Genomic DNA, 12,115 nt, shown 5'->3' on the forward strand with positions numbered 1-12,115 from the left:
AGACCCAGACCCCAAACTCAAAGCCATATTAAAAACCCAAAATGCTACATCACAGCCACCCGCCCAGGACATCACATCAGAAAACTCAAGAAATTACACCTCAAGAACTCAAGAAGTCACAACACAGCAAATGACCCAGGATATCACAGCACAAGACCAAGGATACCACAGCAATAAATCTCACAAGGTCATCACACAACCCATTACCCAAGCTGTTACTACACAGGAGGCTAATCGAAAAGAGATCAAAACACAAACGACCCAGGAGATTACAACGCAAGACCCAGGATACCACAACAAAAGAACTCACAAGCCCATCACACAACCCATTACCCAAGCCGTTAAAACACAAGAGGCTAATGACCCAGGAGATGACAGCACAAGATCCAGGATATCTCTACAACAAAAGGCCATTACACAGCCCATTATACCAACATCAACTCCATCAACCAATCAAGAGGCTGCAGCACAGCCAACCAGCCTAGCACACCATCCCCCACCACTTGTATATATAGAGATGGCAGCTCCGGTCACACACTGCTTGCACTGGCACTAAGCCGAAAGCACCAGCCTGAAGATGGCGAGTGGGACCTCGCCGAAATGTTGCCTAGATACTTTGAATCTTACGCGGGAGAAAACCCGAATAACCAAAGATCCACATACAAATACCCGCGAGAACCTCAGAAAACATATATATATATATATATATATATATATATATATATATATATATATATATATATATATATATATATATATATATATTCTGTTACATGTAATCACATGGTTCTATGAAGTGAGTGTAAAGTAGGCAATGTAGAATGGTTTTATTCCAAGTTTATAAAAATGTATTTTACTCCAGCTATCTGAGAATGAGGCTTACAACAGGGGTGGGATTCTACCAGTTTGCACCTATTTGATAGAACTGGTTATTAACATTCTAAACAGTTCAGAGAACTGGTTGTTAGAAGAAATTACTGGACTAATCCTGTAAGGAAGGCAGGAAGGAAACATTCTGGTGTTGCTTACAGAAACTGCCTCTCCGTTAACCCTTATTACATTCTTGGCAGGATTAGACTTCCTGTCTCTGGAACTTCTCTGGAGTTTTTTCCCCTCCTCTGCTGGTACTTTGCTTGTGTGGAGTGACCATTCAAAGTTACAATGGCACTGAAAAAAGTGACTTATGACCATTTTTCACATTTACGACTGTTGCAGCATCCCCACAGTCATGAGAGGCCAGGGGAGGAGATGCATGCCTCAATGTGAGTGATATTGAGTTGGCCACACCCAGCCAATAACATGACCACCAAGCCATGTCCACCCAGTCACATGACCACCAAGCCATGCCCACCATCAAAGCTATGCCATAGAACCGTTTGTTAAAAAATTTGAATCCCACCCCTGGTTTATAATACTATTGAAATAGTATATAAGTATATTGAGATAATGTAACTGTAAGGCATCCAGAAAGTATCCATGAGATCAATCACTCCGAGACATTTTCTCTCCAATTGATTTATTTAGAAACAGATGTGGCATGTCAAAGGCAATTTCCCAAAGTGAAAATTTTTCACGTGTTATACAGAATCCACCTTCTCTCCTCCCTTCTCTCCTCCCACTTCTTCACTTCATAAATCACGAGAACCAATTAACTGCCACTGGAATTTCCTAATACGCCATACAGAATAACCTTGAACTTTTCAACTCCTCCAACTCTCTTTAAAAAATGTGGCAGCTGAATTTCAAAGCTGACAGTAGTATATTGAGATAATAAATAAATTATTAATAATGAGAACAAAAATCACTGAAGTGTGCAAAAGAAAAAAAAAGCAGATGAGAGAGTTTATTGAAAACTTTGGCTGCAGATTTCCCATACCTGATTTACACTTTACATAGCAATCATTCCCTATGATTGTTACATGACATGTAAATCTATCTTCTAGTTACAAATATATTTGTGCTCTTTGAAGTTGAGAGAAATCCTCACTCTCTTGTTACAAACATATGAATTATTGCTTGGATTGTGATTCCTGAGTGATGATCTTGCATTTGTGAACAAACCCTAAAAACCCAATGGCTAAGTCATTATTAATGACCCATATCAAGCGATGTTGCTAATATTAAAGAGATAACTTGGAAAGAAAACTTGTTAGGTTTAAGTTATGTTTAAATGAAAATGAGATCATTCTTCATTATTTGCCTTTTGAGAGAAAGCAAATTCACATTTGCCATAGTCCTAAAGGCAAGGTTCTTAATTTAAAAATCTAGAAAGAAATCTGCACTTTGGGTCATAGCCCAAATCTATTTTAAGATTTCTTTACACGTCCAATCTTTTCTTTGCACACATAATAAATGAGCAGAAAGCAAGCAGAGACAGCCCTGCCCCCACTTATATAATCTACTTATACAATTTTATTGTACTTATTGTTCTTATTCAATAAACTTAATCTTATTTGGAACACATGTTTTCACATATACATATGTGCCTGAAGGATGGGAGACCCAGAAGAAAGTGTGGTTATCTGTAAAAAATAGTCCTGCAGTTGGTATTTCTAAAGATGCATATTCCCTGTATTTCGATGATCAGCTAGCGGGCAGTGAAGCATGCTGGTAACTGCTTTTGTGAAAAGAACTTTTTAAAAGAAAATAAAACTTGATTACAAGTTTTATTCCCACCACGAGATTGATCAAAAGTATCTCTGATTTTTTTTCAAGAAACACATTTAAATCCAGCAAGAAGAAGTGTCAGAAGCGTGGATTGTAAATTGCCTTAATTTCTTCCTCAGTTTCATGTGCTGTTTAAGAAATTGGTACTTGCTGTCTCACGAAATAAAAGCTCCAATTCAGTGTGACTGCTATATGCATCACATGGCGATTAGTAGATCCTAAGAGGATCCTAGCCAAGGACCTTCCTGTTTAACTGTCTCGAGTGAAACCGTTTCTTTAAAAATATAAATAAGATGTATTGGTGGTTTTGATTTTTTTTCCTGGGGGGAATAAAGTAACTTTAGTGCATAAAGCAAACAAACAAACAAACAAACAAACCTTCTATGGTAATAAGCACACCCACACACCTCTCCAGAATAACTCATTAAGTAGAAATTATTCTTGCAAAAATATGTTTATCATTTTGTGGCAAGACATTACTGTTGCAAGCAGAATAGAATATATCTATATCTATATCTATATCTATATCTATATCTATATCTATATCTATATCTATATCTATATCTATATCTATATCTATATCTATATCTATATCTATATCTATCTATCTATCTATCTATCATCTATTCAGTGTGCGATTTCCATTTTTTTAAAAAATCATAATTTCTCCTCCTTTGCATCTTGGGTTGTGACTGATATATAGAGAATGGATTCCTAATCTTTTTTTTTTTTTTTTTAAAGATTTTTTTTTAAAGCAACCAAACTAATGTATTCTGATACCTGAGACAGAAAATATACATTGTGATTGATGTCTTACCCCAAAATTTATATAAGATACAATATGAAAACAATAAAAAGAAAGCACATAAAAAGAGGAATAAGTCTTTGACACAGGCATTAAAATGCTATTTGAGTTTTCCAGGATAGAAAGTATTCTATGGACAATATGACATCCTCAAATAGACTCTGTAGTTTTGAAAGTGAGGACTACCTGGGGAAGGACTTACATATAAGTAAGTCACATTGCATTCAAAAACAAATGTTAATGGGCTTATACCCTAGGCTTCATATCGTAGTATTCCTCAGGAACCATGTTGGCTAGGGAATAATGGAGTCGAAATGCAGTATTTTTTGGAAGGAAGGACATCTAGCTGGGAACATTGTTGTATGTGTTGATAATTGATCCCAGTGGAATTTACTTGTATGAAGACATTATTAGATTGCACAGCCTATAGGCAGATGGTTAATGTAAAGTCATTTAATTAATCACATCTTTCTAAATGTTGCAACATTCTTCATCAGTTTTAATTTCAAAGTAACTTGAACTTATTAGATGCCCACAGAGAGAAAGAAAGCAAAATATCAAATCCAGTATGATTATATGCCATCAAATTGACAGATTTGCTACAGAGAGTAAAACATTTTTTTAAAAAAATAACAAATTCATGGAATTAATTGCATACCAGTTAGGTGGTAGCAAATCAACCAACATACATTTCTATCTTTAAATCCAGATCTTTCTTAATATTTATGGATTAGTTAATTCGATACTAATTAGAATTAACTAATTCATGCACCCAATTAGCCACATTTCAAATTTGTTTACAGTTTTCTAAAAGATGAGAAGGGGAAAAGGAAAGGGTGAAGAGATAGGAGCCTCAGGAATGTAATGGGAGCAGGTAGGACAGGTGCCATTACAGAGAAGGCCAAGCTGAAACTAACTGGAACATAATTCTTTTTTCACTTGCTATGATATTTTAATGGTGATTTTAGCAATCATCCAGGTCAGTATGCGAGAAATATCTGTCAGGTATCTTTATCACAAGATATTTAAGATTTTCTGTGTAAGGTACAAAGCCTTGAACTTTCAAAGTCTTTCATGGTTTAGTGCTTGGATATCTGTGGAAACATCTTTTTCCAGCAATATTTGGCTGTCTGATAATGAGTAGAACAAATTCATTGTGGGATCCTTTGATCTTCAGAAACAAGGAAATGTGGTTTTTTTAGCTTTAGCTCCTCTTCTAGATAACTTACTTTGTTAATCCCCAATTATAACTTCAAAAAAGGCAACTATGATCTTATAGACAATGATCTCATCCCTTGATTGGCAAGTTCTATTCACTGGGTGCAATACTGTTGAAGACCAATACAACATATTTTTACTTGAAGTCAAAAAACTCATCAATCTATATGTAACAATAAAAACTCCCCAAACCAGAAAGAACAGATTACCCATAACAATAAAAAAAACTTCAATCCAAAAAGAGATCACTTTGGTGGAAAAACAAATCTGGTCATGTTGCCAACTTCAAAAGCTAATACAAAAATTTATGCCACTAGATAAAGACTGAATGCACCAACTATCATATTAAACAAGAGGAAAACCTTCTACACACCAATTCCACCCGCACTTTCTACAATTTTGTAAACAACAAACTAAAAGACTCAAGGTCCATCCCACCCCTGAAAGGACCAAATGGTAAAGATTGCAACGATGACACCATTAAAGCCAAACTCTTTAACACATTCTTTGGCTCAGTATTTGTAAACAGCAATGGATCATGCCTAGTATTTCCTAGTCAAACCACAGACAACTACAATGATCTAATACATATCGATTTTACAGAAGACAATGTTGAAAAAGCACTACGCAATCTAAAACCATCTCTATCTATTGGTCCGGACAGAATATGTGCCTACTTCTTAAAAAAGCTATCCACTGCCATAGCCGAACCTCTAAGCGTAATCTTTGAAAAATCTTTCAGGAGCAGCTCCTTGCCTAACCTATAGTCACAAGCCAGGGTCATCCCCATCTTCAAAAAGGGAGACCCCAGCCTAGTTGGAAATTACAGTCCAATCTCTTTATGCTGCATCACCTGTAAAGTCATGGAATTAATTATTAACCAATCCATTATCCTCCACTTAGAGACAAACAACCTACTCTCTAATAAACAATTTGGTTTCAGAAAAAAAACTATCCTGTAATCTGCAACTCTTACACTGCAAGTACATATGGACTACACAACTCGATCAAGGCAAAGCAATAGATGCAATCTACATAGACTTCTGTAAAGCCTTTGATTCAGAGGTACACGACAAACTACTCCTAAAAATAAAATCTTATGGTATCTCTGGACACCTGCATAACTGATTAAAAGCATTCCTGTCAAAGAGGCAACAAATGGTCAAAATTGGGAGCGTCCTATCAAACTCTGTACCTGTCAACAGTGGTGTCCCCCAAGGCAGTGTTCTAGGACCAACTCTCTTCATACTCTACATAAATGACCTCTGTGATCATATTAAGAGCAACTGCGTTCTCTTTGCTGATGATGTAAAGCTGTTTAATACCACAGACAATACTGCGACCCTTAAAAAAGACCTCAACTATGTATCAGAATGGTCAAACAAATGGCAACTTCAAATCTCAACAAATAAATGCTCTGTCTTACATATTGGCAAAAAAAAAAATCAGAAAATAAAATACAAGTTGAATAGTCAAGACCTTGTTGATGATCCAAACTCTGTAAAGGACCTTGGAATTCTCATCTCTAATGATCTAAGTGCTAGAGCCCACTGTAACTACATAACCAAAAAGGCATTAAGAGTTGTTAACCTAATCCTATGTAGCTTTTTCTCTGGTAATATCACACTACTAACTAGAGCATACAAAACATTTACTAGACCAATACTTGAATACAGCTCATCAGTTTGGAACCCGCATTATGTATCTGATATTAATACAGTTGAGAAAGTCCACAAATATTTCACAAGAAGAGTTCTCCACTCCTCTACTCATTGCAGAATACCTTATGCAACCAGACTTGAAATTCTAGACCTAGAAAACCTAGAACTATGCCGTCTTCGGTCTGATCTAAGTATGGTATATAAACTCATACATTGCAATGACTTACCTGTCAATGAATACTTCAACCATAACAACACAAGAGAACACAATAGATACAAACTCAAGGTTAAATGCACCAAACTTTATTGCAGGAAATACAACTTCAGCAACAGAGTGGTCAATGTCTGGAACACTCTACCTGACTGTGGCTTCTTCCCCAAACTCCAAAAACTTTAACCTTAGACTGTCTACTATTGATCTCACCCCTTTCCTAAGAGGTCTGTAGGGGGTGTGCATAAATACACCAATGTGCCCACCATCCCTGTCCTATTGTTTCTTTTTTTTTTTTTTTTATGTATCCATTTCATATATTCATAACTATGTTTATACTTATACCTATTATCTTGTAAGCAATTGACAAATAAAATAAAATCAATAAATAAATATGAAGAAGTGTTCCTTCTGTCCTGGTTTTTAGTGTTTTTGTTAAAATATGGTTACAGTCTGAATGTTCCCTCTGGTGATAATTTTGGGAGTTAACTTATAGATTTGTTGAATTGTTTATGTTGTTTTAATTGCTTTACGTATCAAATTACAAACATAGTAATTGTATACATTCAGATTCAGTCACAGTAGTAATACCACTTAGACTTATTTACCGCTTCATAATGCTTTCCAGCCTTCTCTAAGTGGTTTACAAAGTCAGCATATTGTCCCTAACTATCTGGTTCTCATTTTACCAACCTCAGAAGGATGGAAGGCTGAGTCAACTTTGAGCTGTTCAGTATCGAGCTCCTGACAGTTAGCAGTGAGTTAGCCTGCAATAGTGCTTTCTAGCCACTGCGCCCCCACAGATCTTGTGCCGTAGATAATAAACAAACCTGACTCAGTAATTAATTTGAGACATGGACTTCTCCTTGTCCTCCATCTGACTCGAGTCAGTAGAAATGAATTTGGGACTTTCATATAATAAACTTTCTTTACTATAGCCACACCTTCTGTGTTATTTTAAAATTACATTAAAAGCTGTCTTCCAAATCTTGTACAAGCATTTGGAATTACCCTATGGATATTTATTGCAGTTCTTTTTTTTGTTTTTTGTTTTATAAATAAATTTTATTAATTTTACAATTAAAACAAACCAACAACACATACACAAATGAAAGAAAAGAAGAGAAAAGAAGAAGAAAATAGAAAGAAAAAATAGAAAGCAATTAAAAACATTCTCATCTTCAACAGTTTGTAAGATCTCTCTTTTTTTTAACCCTTAATTTATGCCATATACACACACCTAATCTTTACATATATCTATATATCACTGCTATGGGTTTATCCTATCCTCTTTTGCCTTATAGTGTAAAATCTATCTTTGGTCTATCCATTTGTACCGGCAGTTCTAGCTATTGTAGTATATTGAGGTATCTTTATTTTTTAGTGCCAGAGTTAGTTTGTCCATTTCTGCACAACTTGAGATTTTTTGAATGATCATTTCCTCTGATGGAACCTGAGGCTGCTTCCAACATTGGGCAAAATCATTAATATCTTCCTTTTTATATAAATCTTCAAAGTACTTATAAGCAATTTCTTTTTTCTGTTCTATCTCCTGCTGTATATCCCCCTTACCATCTATTAGCTGATATATCAATCTCTTTTCTTTCCTTTTTTTTAGTTTATAAGATAGCCATCTTCCTGGCTTATTAGCATGCTCGAAATAAGTTTGTCTAGCCAAATTCAAATTTATAATCATTTTCTCTTGTACAATTAAATTCAATTTATGTTTAACTATCATTATCTGATTTTGCAATTTTGAATCTTTTGGGGTACTCTGTAATTGAGTTTCTAGTTCCTTAATTTTTTGTTGTAATTTATTTTGCTGGGCATATTTTTCCTTATTCCTCTTGGCATTATAAGAGATTGTTATACCTCTTATTACTGCCTTCATTGTATCCCAAATGTTTTGTTTCGTGGTTACTCCATTATCATTTTCCTTTAAGAAATAATTTAATTCCTCCTTGAGTTTGTTAGCATATTCTTTTTCTCTTATTAATTGAGTATTTAACATCCATCTTTTCTTTGGTTTTGCCCTACCCTTCCATGGATATTTATTGCAGTTCTAATATACATGCTAGCTTTTTCCCTTATTAGGCTGCTTGCGATTTAATTAATGATAGGATATTTTTTATCATGGTCTGCTTTTCCAATGAAAGTATTTTATGATTTCATGAATCTATTAAATAATTTCCCAGGAAGTAATTAATTAGATTTTTTTTTTAAAAAAAATTGTTCTCCTGGTATGCAACAAATTGAATGGACACAAAGGAGCACATATAATTAAAATAATGTAATGGCATGCAGCATTTTAGAAAATACTTATCTTCTTTTAATTGCTCTTTAAAGACTGATGATCACATCTAACATAAACTGGGTACAATCCAACAAAGGCAATCATGACTAATATCTAGCTGAAAACAATGTGGGACTTATCACAACTAATGCACCCCTTCTGTGTGTTTTCTACCACATCTGAAAAGATTATCAAGAGCTGCAGACCATAAAGCCCCAAGAAAGCAATTTTGATTCCCACCCAAATTTTAACACCATTGATAATAACTCCCAGGACATTAAATAATATGAGACAAGATCTTAATTTTAATTCCCATGACTTGGCCTTAAGAACCACATTTGTTTAGGTTGCTTTCACATCAGTCATAATATCTGATCTTATAAAAACACTGAAATAAATCATGATGGCACAGTGGTTAAAATACAGTATTGCATGTTAACTCTGCCCACAGCCAATAGTTTGATGCTAACTGGCTCAAGGTTGACTCAACCACCCATCCTTCTGAGGTCAGTAAAATGAGGACCCAGATTGTTGAGCACCATATGCCGAAATTTGTAAACCACTCAGAGAGTGCTATAAAGCACCATCTAAATGTCTAGAAACAAGTAGAGCCAAGGAAAGTTTCTTTAAGATTTGGGTTTATGCTATGCATAAGAAAGAGGGTTCCACATTTGCATTGCTTTCAAGCCTACCCAGACTTGCTTAGAAGATTTTTTTTTTTTAATGAAATGTAGCTCCTGGTCCTGCTGCTTTCCTAGGGCATCTCCCAACAAAATCCCTTTAGTTTCCATCCAATTTACTATAAGCAAGACTACTTTGACAACTTTTCATCTTTAAGGGGCAATTCCCTCCTTTCTTCCTTCTTTGGTTACAATATGAAAAATATAAATTTCTAGTTCTGAACAGATAAGGATACCACATGCATTAGGAAAAAGGCAACAACAACCATATAGACCACAGGCAGTATTACAAGAGATAACTTTAAACATTATTAAACTTAGAAAGAATGAATCTGGGTGGCCTAAAAAATCAACTGCTTTAATAAATAGCAATACATCTTCTCTGTCACTCACAGATTGAACAGTTTCAAGACATTTTGAGACATGCAGATGGTGCAAAACATTTCAAAAGCACAGAAGATACAGAACATACAAATTATCCCCTCCAACCATTGATAAGCCTATTCACTGTAACAAATACCTCTTTGTAGCTTCTCTCATTTACTTTCTATCTTTTTAGTCATAGATCATGTGTCTTCTCTAAACTTCCAGCTGCTTCAAATTTTGTGTGTCCCCGAGCCAATAATTTAGGGCTTTGCTCATTGGTGAAAGCTTGCCTTCTTCTCTTCATGTTGGCCAAGCATGGTTGCCAATACAAATTCCTTGCAACCTTCACAGAATGCTCACTACACTTGCTAGCTCCATGGAAAAACTAACTAACTAACTAACTAACTAACCAACCAATTAACTACCTAACTGTAGACAAAATGTTTCATGGAGAAATGTCATTCTCTTTCCCTTAGCATGCAAATTTTGTTCCTTATTCCCTTTACTTTCCCAAGCTATTTTTAGTAGGCTACCATTTCCTTTTCTGTTTGACTCTCCTTGTCTCTGACCCTGTGTGAGCTTGTCTATGTCTACCCTTTCCTTCATTTTTCTGGGGTCCACACTGTCACCCAAGAAACAACTTTTCCCACATTCCCTACTTTGACTTATTTGATTATCTGAGGATCCTATTTCTCTACTTCTTCTTTTTTTAAAATAAACTTTATTGGTCTTTTGTATATTTAAAAAATAAAACAAAAATAAATATCATGATAATTAACAATTTTGTGACATCCATCTCATCCATTTCTATCTTTTGTGCATATTTACAAATATATACAATTTTGTGCGAATATATACATTCAATCTATAAATTGCTTATCTTTAATCTCTTCAATTTCTATCTGTCTTGATCCGATCCAATTATACATTTTCCCCAAATTCTATAGTATTCAGATTCCTCTTTCTCTTGTATCATTAAAGTCTATTTGTCCATTTCAGCACATGCCATTATTTTTGGAATAATCAGTTTATCCGATGGTATACAGTTGTGTTTCCAGCATTGAGCATAAGCTATTCTAGCAGCCATTAAGATGTGTAATACAATATATTTTATATTTTTTCCACATTTATTTTTGAATATCCCTAACAGAAATAGTTCTGGTTCCAATTCTACTTGTTCCTTAAGAATTTTTTGCAGCCATTGTTTAATTTTAAGCCAATATTTCTGAGCTTCTGAACAGGACCACCACATGTGGTAGAAGGTACCCTCTTTCTTCTACATTTCCAACATGCCAGATTCATGTTTGTTTGTTTATTCATTCATTCATTCATTCATTCATTCATTCATTTATTTTGTCAAAAGCTTACAATATAATAGAAATAAGAATAAACATAAGTTTAAATATAAGAAATAGGAACTAATAATTGGGGATAATAGGACAGGGACGGTAGGCACGATTGTGCACATGCATATATGTTGGGATATATGCACTTATGCTTATATGTTGAGATATATCTTCGCCAATCTCATGGGGAGTAAATAACATCTATAAAACATCTTATAAATATTCTCTTTGTATGATGCCAATTTTATTAGTTTATAATTTAGATTCCAAATGCTTTCCCACTCTGTCAAATTTATATTATGTCCCATGTTTTGAGCCAAAGCTATCATACATCCCTTAACAACTTCTTCTTCTAATTCTACCTCTAACAAATATTTATAATTTTTTGTGATATTTTTTTCATCTGGGCCTGTTAACATTTTATCCAATTGTTGTAGTTCCAAATATATTCTCTACTTCTAAATACACCAAAGTATAGCCATGTGTAACCACATCCCTAACATCTTCTAACAAACCCCAACCTGTTTCCACTAGATTCATATTTTCAATTCTGCTGGAATTTTCTGCATGAGGTTACCGAAACTGAACATATTTTATTTATAAACCATTTTATTTAAAATCTACATAAAATAGAAAATGAAAAAGAATGTTCAAACTCCCATTTCAGAGACACAACCACTGCTCAGGTAGATGGATTAGGACAGATTGTTCCTGTGCTTTCACAATTTTTCTTTTAATTTATAAATTTATAATTCACATTTTCTCCTAGGCTCAAGCACTGTTCCAATATTTGAGGGACCAGCTGCAAAGAAAAGGGACTCAATCAGAGGGTGGGATTCTACTAGTTCTGACCAGGGGTGGGATTCAA

The sequence above is a fragment of the Notechis scutatus genome, chromosome 3 (genome assembly GCF_049901735.1).
Source record: "Notechis scutatus isolate UNSWTSFEM ecotype Mainland chromosome 3, rNotScu1.2, whole genome shotgun sequence".
Classification (NCBI taxonomy): Eukaryota; Metazoa; Chordata; class Lepidosauria; order Squamata; family Elapidae; genus Notechis; species Notechis scutatus.